Below are 13,968 nucleotides of genomic sequence, written 5' to 3'. Positions count from 1 at the left end.
AAAATAAATGATCGGAAAAGGAGGAAGAACAAAAGAGTAAAAATATTTTAATACAATGTTTTCCGTTTCCTCTTCAGTTTTCTAAATCGTATCTGATGGTTTAACCAAAAGGTTAGTAGTTGTGTGCAGGGCAGATTACAGAAGGTGATAAGCACTTCGGTAATCTCTATTTCAAGTATTTACATCTGCTCAAACCTGGGAGGAGGGACACTGTGGTCCCTTCTATTTCCTCTTTCCTAAAAAGATCAAAGCCCACTAGGTCCTGTCCAGCGCCCTCTATCTTGAGTACACACGTATCATCTGATGTGATTCTCAGTCTTTTATTATTTTTTTCCCCTTCTTTGTCACTCTGCATAGCATGCGGAACCTCCCCAACCAGGGGTGGAATCCATGCCCTCTGCGTGGACCACCATGGAAGACCTTGATTTGCACAGAGAAGATATTTGAGACAGTTATAACCCAGGGAGAGTAAAGGGAGTTGAAGAAAGTTTCCTTTCCCTCTCTGAAACTGGTCAGGTCAACACAGGCAGAACTGAGGTGAAGTGAAGTGAAGTGAAGTCGCTCAGTCGTGTCCGACTCTTTGCGACCCTGTGGACTGTAGCCTACCAGGCTTCTCCGTCCATGGGATTCTCCAGGCAAGAATACTGGAGTGGGTTGCCATTTCCTTCTCCAGGGTTATGTATATACAGTGCCACATCTAAATATCTACACAAAGAGAGACTCTCCAAAAACTATCAATATATCAAAATGAAATTCTACTGGAAATGGACGAGATGCAGAACCGATTAGTGGTTGTCAGGAGTCAGGCATAGTCGCAGGGGAAGGGGATGGGTGTGCTATAAAGAAGTAGCAGAGGGAGGTTTTAAGGTGTTGTAATAGTTCTATATCTTGATTGTGCTGCTGGTTACACAGACCTGCACATAATAAAATGGCAAAGTACTGCACATACACAATTATACCTGTGTCTAGTTTCTCGTTTTGATACTGTACTCTAGTTACATAAGATGCATCCACTGAGGGAAGTTGTGTGAAGGGTTCAGAAACTTCTCTGTGCTATTCTTGCAACTTCCTGTGAGTCTATAATTATCTCAAGATTAAAAACTTAACAAATTTTAACATAAAAATGAAGTAAAAAACAAAAGCCCCTGGGTGCTTATGCAATGCCTAAAGCTTAACTTTCCATCTTGTTCCCTGCCTCCCTCAGTTTTATTAAGATGTAACTGACATATAGCACTATGTAAGTTGAAGGTGCACAATTTGACCTGCATATATTTTGTGAAATGATTACCACAGTAACTTTAGTTAATATCCATAATTTTGTATAGATCAAAAGAGAAATGATTTTCTCTTTGTGATGAGAATTCTTAGCATACACTCTCTTTCAACTTTTCTGTATATCACACTGTTAACTACCGTCATCATGCTATATATTATAACCTCAATAGCTATTTATCTTATAACTGGAAGTCTGTACATTCTAACCACTTTAATTCCCCCTCCCCTCAACATTCACCTCTGGTAACCACAAATCTGATCTCTCCGAGTCTGGTTTTTTGTTTAGATTCCACATATAATTGAGATCATAAATAATCTTTTTCTGTCTGACTTATTTCCCTTAGCATAATGCCCTCAAGGTCCATTCATGTTGTTCCAAATGGCAGAATTTCCTTCTTTTTTAATGGATGACAGTGTTAGTCACTCAGTTGTGTCTGACTCATTGCAACCCCCTATAGCCCACCAGGCTCCTCTGTCCATGGAATTCTCCAGGCAAGAATACTGGAATGGATAGCCATCCTCTTCTCCAGGGGATCTTCCCAATCCAGGGATCGAACCCAGATCTCCTGCATTGCAGGCAGATTCTTTACCGTCTGAGCCACCACAGCAGCACTTTAATGGATGAAACGTGTGTATACACACACACACATACACCACACATAAACACACTTGTACAGCCATTGATGGACACTTAGGTTGTTCCCACATCTTGGTTATTGCAAATAATGCTGCTATGAGCATGGCGGTGCAGGTATCTCTTTGACAGAGTGTTTTCATTTGCTTTGGATATATACCCGGAAGTGGAACTGCTGGACCATATGGCAGTTCTATTTTTAATCTTTTGAGGAACCTCCATACTGTTCTTCGTAGTGGCTGCACCGGTTTACTTTCCAGCATTGCACAAGTTTTCTTTTTCCACATCCTCATCAGCATCTAGCTACCATCCTGCTTTTTAAAAAGAACTATTTTCAATATAAAAATGATCACTGGCAACATATATTCATGCATATGTAAAAATATGTGCATTTTCAATCAGCATTCTTTGTTGAGAAAATGAACCAAATTTTGTTTTTGAGGACCTGCTTATTATCTTGCTCCAGGTCAAAACCAGAATATAAACAGAAACTACCCAGGGCTCTTGCCTCAGGGAACTTAAAGCCCAGGCCATGAATCAAGACAAAAATGCAGGGAAACCCAAATAACTGAAGAATTAGACCACACAGCCTTCCATAGCACATATGCTGACATGTGCCAAAGGCAATGTGTCCTGTAAGACCTGAAGACAGGCCTCTGTAAGAGGCAGGTAACCTTGAAGTTGGCTTTGAAAGGTGGCGAAACTGGTGGAGTAGAGACCCGGCAGAGGAGGAGATTCAAGCAGTAAGGGAATGATACAGACAGATGGGAAAAGTGAGGGGCACATCTAGGGGCGAGCAGACTGATAGGATGAGATCCCTCCAGGTTCAGTACGGAGCCCCCGAAATGCAGGCTGCAACAGGGTACATGTGTCTGGGCAGGAAAGGACTGGTAAACCCAGAGGGTAGAGAAGATTAGCTTAGTGGCTACCGTGCAGGATAGATTTGAGAAATTGATAAGCATGCTGAAAATTTCTGCTATAGGCAAGTGCACAAGTAAGATTGAGAAAAGAAGTAACTGCTGGCTACAGGAGAGATTCTGGGATCCCCAGAATTTCCTGTTTCCTCAGATCAAACCCTGCCTGGCCCATTCTAGTGTCCCGTGTCCTAAGCACTTATGCATCAGTTGAATCTGCGAATTCCTAACTCTGAGGTCACGAGATCCTGAGGGTGCACCAAGTCCAAGTACCCACGAGGTTAATTCTCATGAGCTGTCTGCTTTATGAGGCTCTTCTGACTTGAGTATCATCAGTGAGAGTGTTTCAAGGACCCCCAACTTCATCTAATTTTGAGAATTACCACCTTCAGGAGTTGGATAACGAACACAGTATTATTCAACAGAACTAGGTGAACCACATATGTATTTTTATATTTTCTAGTAGCCATGCTAAAAAAGTAAAAAAGAAACAGACGACATTAATTTTAACATTTTATTTAACCCAATCTATCTAAAATATAATTTCAACATGTAATCTGTATAAAGACTATTGATGACATTTTAGGTGGTTTTTCTCATATTAAGTCTTTAAAATCCAGTGTGTATTTCACACTTACAGCACATCTCAAATTAGACTAGCCGCATTTATAGTGCTCTGCAGCTACATGGAGACAGTGGCTACCCCATTATACAGTGCAGCTGTGGAATCTTGCTACTTAAAATGTGGTCCCTGGACTGGCAGCATCATACCATCTGCTAGAAATAAGGAATCTCAGGCCCCACTGCAGGCCTAATTCATAAAATTCTGCAGGTGATTCATAGGTACATCTGGGAAGAGAGATATAGGGTAATCAGTGTTTTCACTACCTAACATCAACATTGGTTCTCTTCATTCAGGCTCCATGCCATGCTTTTGCTTCGTGCTTTTTCAACACCAGTTCCAGACACAGATCTAAACCAAGCAACACCTCTCCTTGATGCTGAGCATCAGAATGGGTTCAGGCATGCCAAATGTTTTAGCCAGATTCAATGAGATCCAGTGAATTCTTTGAGAAATCCCACTGTCCTTGAATGAAAAAGGTCAGCTTTAGCGCCAGCGTGGAGCATGATGGGAGAGCCTGCCTTTATATGAAGCCTGTGAATGGAGGGAAAAAACTGATGGCCTCATTTGAGCCCCTGCTCTAAGTCTTACAGCTTGACTTTTCAGATAGGTTGTTGCTCAGTCACTACGTTGTGTCCGACTCTTTTGTAACCCCATGGACTACAGCACGCCAGGCTCCTCTGCCCTTCACAATCTCCTGGAGTTTGCTTAAATATAAGTCCGTTGAGTTGCTGATGTTATCTAACCATCTCATCCTCTGCCGCCCGCTTCTCCTTACGCCTTCAATCTTTCCCAGCATCAGTGTCTTTTCCAATGAGTCGGCTCTTCACATCAGGTAGCCGAAGTATTGGAGCTTGAGCATCAGTCCTTCCAGTGAATATTCAGGATTTATTTCCTTTAGGACTGACTGGTTTGATCTTCTTGCAGTTATATGAGCCAGTAAACTGTTTGTTTAAACTAGTTTGGATTGTGTTCTAGATGGTTATTATCTGTTTTCTCCTCCCCTTGTTCTCTGCAAGGCTCTGTGTCCCTGGATATTGATCTTCAAGAATTATATCAATAGGCCCCCCTTACCTTCTGGTTTTCTGTTGGGATTGGTTAATTGTCAGCACAAGTGGAAGGTGGAAGCACAGGAAGTAATAAGGTCGGGATATTTATTCCCTTGCCTCCTTTCTTGTGGGGCTGCCGAGGGCTGACTTCTTTCTACCACAGGCCACAACTATTTTCAGGTAGATCTCTCCTTTACCTACCCTCTCTCATTCCAGCAGTCCTCTGCGTGCTTGCCCCTTCAGGCCTCGGGGTGGTTGGTTTCCTGAGGCTGACAACACAGGACTATTGCACATTCCTTTTGGTTTCCCAGTCCATGCCTTAGCAAACAGCTCCTTTATTAAACTCTCCTCAAATAATCCACTTTGAGCATGCCCCTTACTTCCTTTGGGGACCTGATTAGTACCATAATTGGTGTCAGCAATGGCCTTAAAATAGGATTCTGGAATTGAGTTGCTCACATATATGAGGAAGGCACTGAGTTTGGGATTACCAGATGCAAACTATTATATATAGGACCGATAAACAGCCAGGTCCTATTGTATAACACAAGGAACTATAGTCAATATCCTGTAATAAACCATAACAGAAAAATATATGAAAAAGAATATGCATATATATATAACTGAATCACTTTGCATATGCATATATAAACTGAATCACTTAGCCATACATCAGAAACTAACACATTGAAAATCAACTATACTTCAATAAAATATTTTAAAAAAGAGAAAGTGATATATGCAACTTATAATTCATGACCTTAACAAAATTGTGTGCCCTCTACTTTCCCTCCCCTTCATGCTGCAGAAATGTGGGTACAGTGGTGGAAGTTAGAAGCTCTGTTTTTTTTTTAAATATTTGGCTGCAGCAGGTCTCAGTTGAGGCATGTAGGACCTAGTTCCCTGACTGGGGATGGAACCCGGGCCCCTAACATTGGGAGGTCAGTCTTAACCACTGACCACCAGGGAAGTCCCTTAGAAGCTCCATGTTGAGGACAGCAGACACAGCATAGGAAGGGCCTGGGATCTTGATTACTGGGTTGAACTATCAGCTCAAATTGTCTATACTCGACTTTTAGGTACGGGAGAAATAGATTTCTACTTTCGCTACTGTTGCAGCAGGAGTGCTAGCATCCTTAATGCATCCTTAATCCTGTCACCAGCAACCAAGAGGTCCTAAGTGACAAAACAGGTTTGTTGCAAGCCCACTGCCGCGCTCAGCCAACCACAGTCCCACCATGCCCACTCAGGTCTCCTCCTTGCTCTGCTGTGGGTCCTGCCCACTCTTCAGATGAACACTGGGCCCACGAGCTGATTCAAATCACTCCTGCTCCTCAACAAAGGCTCCCCTTTCCTGGCCCCATGCTGGCTGTGAGGATCTGTGTGCTCCACCAAAAGGCTGGCCTTAACTGGACAATTCCTATGCAGGGATGCGTATTAACTCACATTCTAACTGAGAGGTGCAAAGACAATGTGGTTTGTTTTCTGTAGTCTAATCTTTCCTATAAGCCCCTGTCCTGCTAGGTGGCAAGGGGAGACTTAGGCTTGCTGGTGAATATTAGATGATTAACAGTATGTTTCAGAGTAACTTGGTCTCTCTGAAGTAAATGCTGCTTCTCGGGTCTCTTTCTCTCCCCCTGCCCCCCTCACCTTACCAAGAAGGTCTGGGAGACAGAGGAGAACTATCATATGATATCCCCTATATGTGAAATCTAAAAAGAAAGTATACAAATGAACCTATTTACAAACAAAAACAGACTCACAGACGTAGAGAATGAACTTATGGTTGCCAGCGGGAAAGAGGTAGGGAGTTTGGGATCGACATGTACACACTGCTGTATTTAAAACGGATAACAAACAAGGACCCATGTATAGCTCAGGGAACTTTGCTCAATGTTATGTGGCAGCCTGGATGGCACTGGGTTTGGGAGAGAATGGATACATCTGGATGTATAGCTAGGTTCCTCTGCTGTTTTACCTGAAACTATCACAACGTTGCTAATTGGCTATACTCTGATATAAAAGAAATAGCTTAAAAAAAATAACTAAGGCCTTGGAGCTCAGGAAATCAGAGGTTCAAATGTGAACTCACAGCAGAAGGAAAGTGTTGCTTTGGATTTCTGTGAGGTCTTCTAGCTCTGCCATGAAACACCTGGCTTCCTTCCTGAACTTCCATAATTACCCAGATGCACTGCACCTCATCTGGCCTCTAGAGTGAGATGCCAGCCCTCAGAGCTGGAGGCCATGGTCCCAACCACTGGCCTTTTGCCATAAAACCCCCCTCCGCAGGCCTTTTCACGGCCAGTCTCTACACCAGCCTCTACGGCACTTCCAAGTGCTGTCATGGGGCACAGGGAAGCTTCTGATTCCCTGTGGACCGAGCACAAGCTGTGAGGGACTGGATATGGTACGCTGGTGTTCAGGGCCTAGGCTCTGCCCTCTGTCACACTGTTCCTACAGTATACTGGACATGATGCAAAGCCAAGTGGGAGGCTTCTCTTGGCAGCTTGCAGCCTCTCCCAAGCCTTACCCAGGGAAGCAGCCCACAAGCCTCCGACATTCTGAATTCCTCAAGTTGCCCTATCTGTCTTAGATGTTTCTACAGTTTCTCCTATTCAAGACTGGGGGTGGGGGTGCTGGGGAGAATGGACGGCAGAGATGAGGACCCTGGAGCATGCCTGCCTGCTTGTTCTTCCTCTTCCACTTCTCTGCTCACATACCTGCAGGCAGTGCTACTTTTGTTTCCTCTTCCTTTTTCCCCTCATGGTCTGGACATCACAGGTAGGGAAGTTTTCACCCCTACAGTATACAAGGAACACCATGATCTGAGCAAGTAAGAACCAGCTTTTGACATAAGGGCTGCAGGAAAACTGAATTTGGGCCCCTCCAGGGACAATTATATTAACAATCCATCCCTCAAATTTTATGTTAAAAAAAAAAATTTGTTGTTTTAAGTTTTGGCCACACCACACGGCATGTGGGATCTTAGTTCCCTGACAAAGGATCAAACCCGCACCCCCTGCTGTGAGGTGCAGAGTCTTAACCACTGGACAGCCAGCAAAGTCTCTCTGCTGAAAAATTAAGACCCTTTTGCTGGGGTGCTTTGTACCAACATGTCAGTTGCAGGTTCTACTCTGTGGCCTTCAAGTCTGCCCACCCCTCTAAATCTTTGCCATGCAAATTCCTTCCCTAGCCTTTCTATATCCAGGGGTCGTGGTCCTAAGATCCATTCCTTTTCCCTAGGCAGTTTGAGGGCACATGCACCTCCTGGTCATATAGCTCCTCCTACTACTATTACTACTACTAAGTCACTTCAGTCGTGTCCGACTCTGTGCGACCCCATAGATGGCAGCCCACCAGGCTCCCCCATCCCTGGGATTCTCCAGGCAAGAACACTGGAGTGGGTTGCCATTTCCTTCTCCAATGCATGAAAGTGAAAAGTCAAAGTGAAGTCGCTCAGTCGTGTCCAACTCTTAGTGACCTCATGGACTGCAGCCCACCAGGCTCCTCCATCCATTGGGTTTTCCAGGCAAGAGTACTGGAGTGGGGTGCCATCGCCTTCTCCATATATAGCTCCTACAGACTGGTAACTTATACTCAGTGTAGAATGCCATGTTTGAATATGCCCATACAAACGCACAAGCTTTTCCAGGACCTTCCAAGGAGTCCTTGACACTCCAAATTTGCTTCTTTCCTGGGTCTCCCTGCCAGGTGAAATGTGAACAACACACCACGTGTACATACGTTACAAGGTGAAGTTACCCAACTCCATATTGAGAAAGGCTTTTTCTTCACAGACGCAACAGCTTTCCATTCTGACGACAAACTCGGTGTTTGTGCAACATGCAGTTAGTTCTGCTTTGTGCTCCTGCTTTCGGGCTGGGTCCCAGGGTTTGTCAAGTGCATAAGAAGGCCCATCACAGCACCAGCTATTCTACAGCGCTTACCACGAAGCAACCAAATCTTTAATTATTTTTTTCTCTCAGATTTGAGTGAGTTACAACTAAGTGAGAACAAGTCACCTCCCCCAAAAGACTGAAGCAGAAGAATCTGAGTTAACAGAAGAATCTGCTAAAACTTTCTGTCTGCTGGATGGGGTGGATAGAGCTTAGATTCCGCTCGAAGAGCATGGAGAGCCCTCCCTCTGTCACCATCTGCTGCCATTCACCAGGGAAGTAACATCAGTTTGGGGGCCCAGGCCCCTTTGGATGACAGAAGACAGTCCCATTTTCTGGCAGACTGCTCACAGCTGAGCACGTGGAGAACCGTCCGTAAATGCATGCGCACTACACCTGAGAGGGTGCTTTTGTCCCCATTTCTTGATGTCCTGAAATTTCCAACTCCACATTCAGTCCAGCAGAACCCCACTTTTGGGACGCCTGAACCCCAAATTCTCTCATTCAGGTTGGATGCTAAAGGCAAACAAGGCTTCACAATCCACTGAGCATCAAAGAGAAAGCCTTTATTTTCTTCCCCAGACATTACAATAAGGAATTAGGTAGTGCTGGGGCTTCCCTGGTGGCTCAGTGGCAAAGAATCCAACTGTTAATGCAGGGGACACGGGTTCCATCCTTGATGCGGGAAGATCCCATGTGCCATGGGGTAACTGAGCCCGTGCGCCACAGCTACTGGGCCTGTGCTCCTGAGCCTGGGAGCTGCAGCTACTGAGTCTGAGAACCTGAGAGCCTGTGCTGCACAAGAGAAGCCGCTGTGATGAGAAGCCCGTGCTCCGCCACTGGAGAGTAGCCCCGATCACCGCAGCTAGAGAAAGTCCACCCAACAGCCACGACCCAGAGCAGCCAAAAATAAATGAGCAAAACACAGTTTTTAAAAAGATTAAAAAAAATAAACGAGGTCATGCTATGATATGAATGACATCACACAGTGGTGGCTGAAACCTGTTTTTCCTGAGCAAGCAAACCTGAGTCAAGACACACGGCTGGAATTGTTGCTCAACCCCACGTTCCAGAAAGCTTTCTCACTCTAGTCCCACCAACAGGAGCAGCAGCTATACTGAGCATTTACAAGCCAGGTTCTGTGCTAAGCATTTCCAGGAATATCTGGAGGCAAGTTTTCTCAGGCTTTCTGAGTTCATTTCCTCATCTGTAAAATTGGCATAGACACCTCACAAGGCTCTATTACTGACCACATGAAGTATACATTCATAATCCTTTAGCGCACTACCCGGCACATTACAGGCACTTTAACTGTTGTGGTGAATATTCTCCTAGGCTTTTGATATGAATTTGTATGAATTTGATGAACCAAGCTGTCCAAATCTACCCTAAGTTCAGAGAGCATGGGACACCAAATTATCAGAAGATAAATCTGATCATTCAGTTCCTGAGCTTAGTGAGAGATACTTATATTTTTCAGTGTTGTGACTAGAGCTGTGACTCAGAGATTCTGAAACTCCTGTCTAAGGTGGAGTATTGAATGGTACATATATTTTTGAAAATTTTCCTTAAAAGGCAAGAAATGCAGCTCTTTATACATTTCTAGATTCTTACCATGCTGGCAAGGCTTAAGGTGGGCAATCCACCACCACTGCCAAGGTCAAAACTCCACACAAATCCTTTACTTCTGTTGGTGAGATAGGGTATCCCCCACTCCTCATGGGTGATCTACAACCCAATTTGAAATACAGAATATTCACAAAAAGAGAAGTCTATGGTTACCTGGCAGTACAGGCTAAGTGCCCAGAAATGGTCTGGATGAGGTAATAAGTGCACATGACTTCCCTCAGGCCTGGAACAATCTCAGAAAACAGCGGTCCGAGTAGGGGGGCAGGGAGGGCTGACCATCATCAGCTGAACCTGGCAGACCAGTAAGACCTGGATGGGTGGAGCAGAAGAAAGGTGGCATTCCTGGAAGGAGGAAGGGTGAACAAAGGGAGGTACAGTGAAACCAGGCTGAGAAGAGTGTCGGACATTCCCTTCAGCTCAGAAGAAGGGACAGGCAGATCGTCGAGTAGCACGTATATTATTAGCTGAGCCATGTGAGACCAAACTTTGAAATTATGAAATATACTCTAAAAGGACATGTGGACATCTAGGGATAGTTGATGAGAACTACTGACGAGCGCGTCTGTCCTCATCACCAAGTTAAGAAACAGCACTAAATGAATCCTGGAAGTGTTCCGTGCCCTATCCTACTTGTATCCCTTTCCTTTCCCCCAGTCACCAAACTGAACTGTTTTGTTTCCCTGAAACTGAATTGTTCTGTATCCAACTGTGCCTACTTTTGCCCTCTTCCTGAATGCCATCACTCTGGTATGTACACTTCTGTTACTTTGTTTCTGTCATCAAATATGTACTGCTTTGCATACATTGTTTGAACTGTAAGGAGAAAACAATATAATATTGTGTAACACTAGCAATGTAATTCTCTAAAGCAATTCATTAAGGTCTGTTTCACAAAAGTATTCTGGAGACCCACGAACATAACACCCAGCTTAGTTAATAATTAAGAAAATGCAAATTAAAACTAAAATGAGCTATCATTTCACTCTCACCAGACAGGTAAAATTTTAGAGCCAAATTTGAATTTGGGGGTGACACATTCAGTCTATAACCTTCATGCATCTTCCAGCCCTTATTCCATATATTTATATATGTGTAAATTACAGACTGAATGTTTGTGTTTGCCCCAAACATATGTTGAATCCTAACCCTCAATGTGATAATAAATATTAGAAGGTGGAGCTTTGGGGAAGTAAATAGGTCACGAAGGTGGAATGCTCGTGAATGAGATTAGTGCCCTCCTAAGCTGAGACGAGAGCTTGCTCCTGCCTTTGCCATATGCAATACAAGAGGAGATGGCTGTCTACAAACCAGGAAGCAGGGCTTTGCTAAACATCAGATCTGCCAGTAGCCTCATCTTTGATTTCCCAGACCCCAGAACTGTGAGAAAAGAATTTTATTTAAGCCACCCATTCTGTGGTAATTTGTTATCCTGGCCCAAACTAAATCAATGCAGAAATTTATCTACAACTTGTTTACCTTGATTATAGATCATTCCACTCCAGTATGTATAGACCTCCTTCATTCTTTCCAACTGCTATGTAATATTTCACAGCATGGATGAATCATAGTTTTACCAGTCCTCCGTTAACTTCTTTTGAACAGTTGAAATATTTGGATTTACAAAATTCAAAATGTGCAGAAGAGAACATCCCTTCTACGTGTCAGTAGCTCTGGTCTGGCGGCAACCAAAGTTACCAGTTGTAGCAGAGAGTGGCTAGATGCCGACCAATCCCATTGCTTCTTCCTTGATTTCAGTCGTGGTGAGTTAACTGGCTGTGTTTGACCAACACAACCTGGGAAGAAGTAACAAACACAACTTCCAGAGCTGGCCAGCTTCTGTGGTGTTCCGCCTCTCAGATAACGAGCTGGCTGAATGCAGAGGGTCCAGAGGAAGTCTGTGCAGACGCTAGGAGACGGTGATGCCACAGGACTGAAGGAGGCAAACTTTAACTGTCAACTTGGGCCAAAGGGACCAAGGACATACGTACTGGACTATATGTGTGTCAGAAATAAGCTTTTGGGTTAAACCAGCCAGTTTAGTGTAGTTTGGGGTTGCTACTTCAGCTAGCATTAACACATGAGCTTCTTATTTATCCTGAGATGTTCCACATATGTGCTCAGTCACTAAGTTGTGTCTGACTCTTTGTGACCCCGTGGACTGCAGCCCACCAGGCTCCTCTGTCCATGGATTCCCCAGGCAAGAATTATTAGAGCAGGTTGCCATTTCCTACACCAGGGGATCTTCCCAACCCAAGGACTGAACCCATGTTTCTGGCATCTCCTGCATTGGCTGGTGGGTTCTTTACCACTGTGCCACCTGAGAAGCCCTTCACACAATATACACAAGCAATTACCATTCCTGTATGAATAGATATCTTCCTTCAAGGTTGTTTCCAGTTTCTTCCTATTTCAATAACACTACAATAAACATTTTAATGAAGGCTTCTAGACATATTCCACCTTTAAGAGATCGTGTTACAAATAGTAGGTACCTAGGAACCTGCTCCAGCTCAGTCAACTACTTCCCATCTTTTGCTGAATTCAGCTTGAGTTCAAGTTGGCATGGTGCCAGCCTGGGCAAATGTGAAGTTACTCTCTGGCTCAGAATTCAGTTTGATGTTGAGACTCTACTTTCTGCATGGGCTGATTCCCCCCTCCCCCACAATAACCTCTTACTTACCTATTTTTTTCCACGCTCTGAGACTCTGTCATCATAGTCCAGTATGTGTGCCCTTGGTCCCTTTCCTGGATTTGCGAAGATGTCAGATTCTCCCCAGGCTCCAGACTCCTAGCTTGCGCATGTCTTCTCTACTCACGAACTCCACTGATTTAATCAACACCATGCCTGAATATGTGTCTGTGCAGGGACCATTCCAAGTGCAGAGGTGGGAAGCACTTCCATGTGAGGAATGGGTGAAATGCCCTCTCACAAGAGATGACTTTATACTACATCTGAGGTGTGATAATGGAGAGAGGGGCCTAGGGGGAGAGAAAGATTCCATGGGTTTATAGTTGGTACTGGCACTGACAAGGAACTGCTGAGAAAATCAACTTAGGAGACCTAAATTTGTGCTTTTCTTTACATTCAGGTTTTTCACATATGGTACACATTCATTTATAGATTTCAACTCTCTCATTTAAGAAGTCTATAAAACTTGAACTATTAAAGCTGTAATTACCACTTCAGGGCATCACTAGTCTTGAAATTAGTCCTTTTTCCTCTACCCTGTAGGTGCTAAAAGCAAAGCACGATGCAGGTAAGCTGCTTAAAGGCAACAGAGAAAGAAGAGGAAGTATGAACATAATTTCCCTCCCAGCTTCTCAGCCCAGACAGTGATTTTCATCTTCTGATTTTACACATTGTACTTGATGCTGTCTACAGGGCTTCCCTCGTGGGTCAGTGGTAAAGAATCCACCTTCCAATGCAGGAGATGTGGGTTCAATCCCTGGGTGGGAAGATCCCCTGGAGGAGGAAATGGCAACCCACTTCAGTATTCTTGCTGGGGAAATCCCATGAACAGAGGAGCCTAATGGGCCACAGTCCATTGGGTCACAAAGAGTTAGACAAGACCGAGTGACTCAGCACACAGCACACATTGCTGTTTCTCTACTAGACTATACTCCATGAAAACAGGAACTAAGTCACCTTGTTCATCACTATACACCCAATATTTATGATAAGTGTTCTCACATGGAACATACTTCATAAGCTGAGATTCTGGCCTCCAACAGCCACCAATTCCTTGCTCATTAAAAACATGAGATCTTAACAACTAACAGGCCACATGGAGAAAGTCCAGGAGATAGAGGAAATAAAATGACCAGATCTGCAGAGCAGGTTCTGGCTCAACTAAACCATCAAGCTTTCTACTTTGGAAGAAGTAGAGAACAACCCATCAACAAATGTATAGTACCCTGATCAACAAAAACGTGGGTCAATAAACATCTT

The sequence above is a fragment of the Budorcas taxicolor genome, chromosome 1, assembly GCF_023091745.1.
Source record: "Budorcas taxicolor isolate Tak-1 chromosome 1, Takin1.1, whole genome shotgun sequence".
Taxonomy (NCBI): domain Eukaryota; kingdom Metazoa; phylum Chordata; class Mammalia; order Artiodactyla; family Bovidae; genus Budorcas; species Budorcas taxicolor.
Note: the sequence above shows the minus strand (reverse complement) of the source record.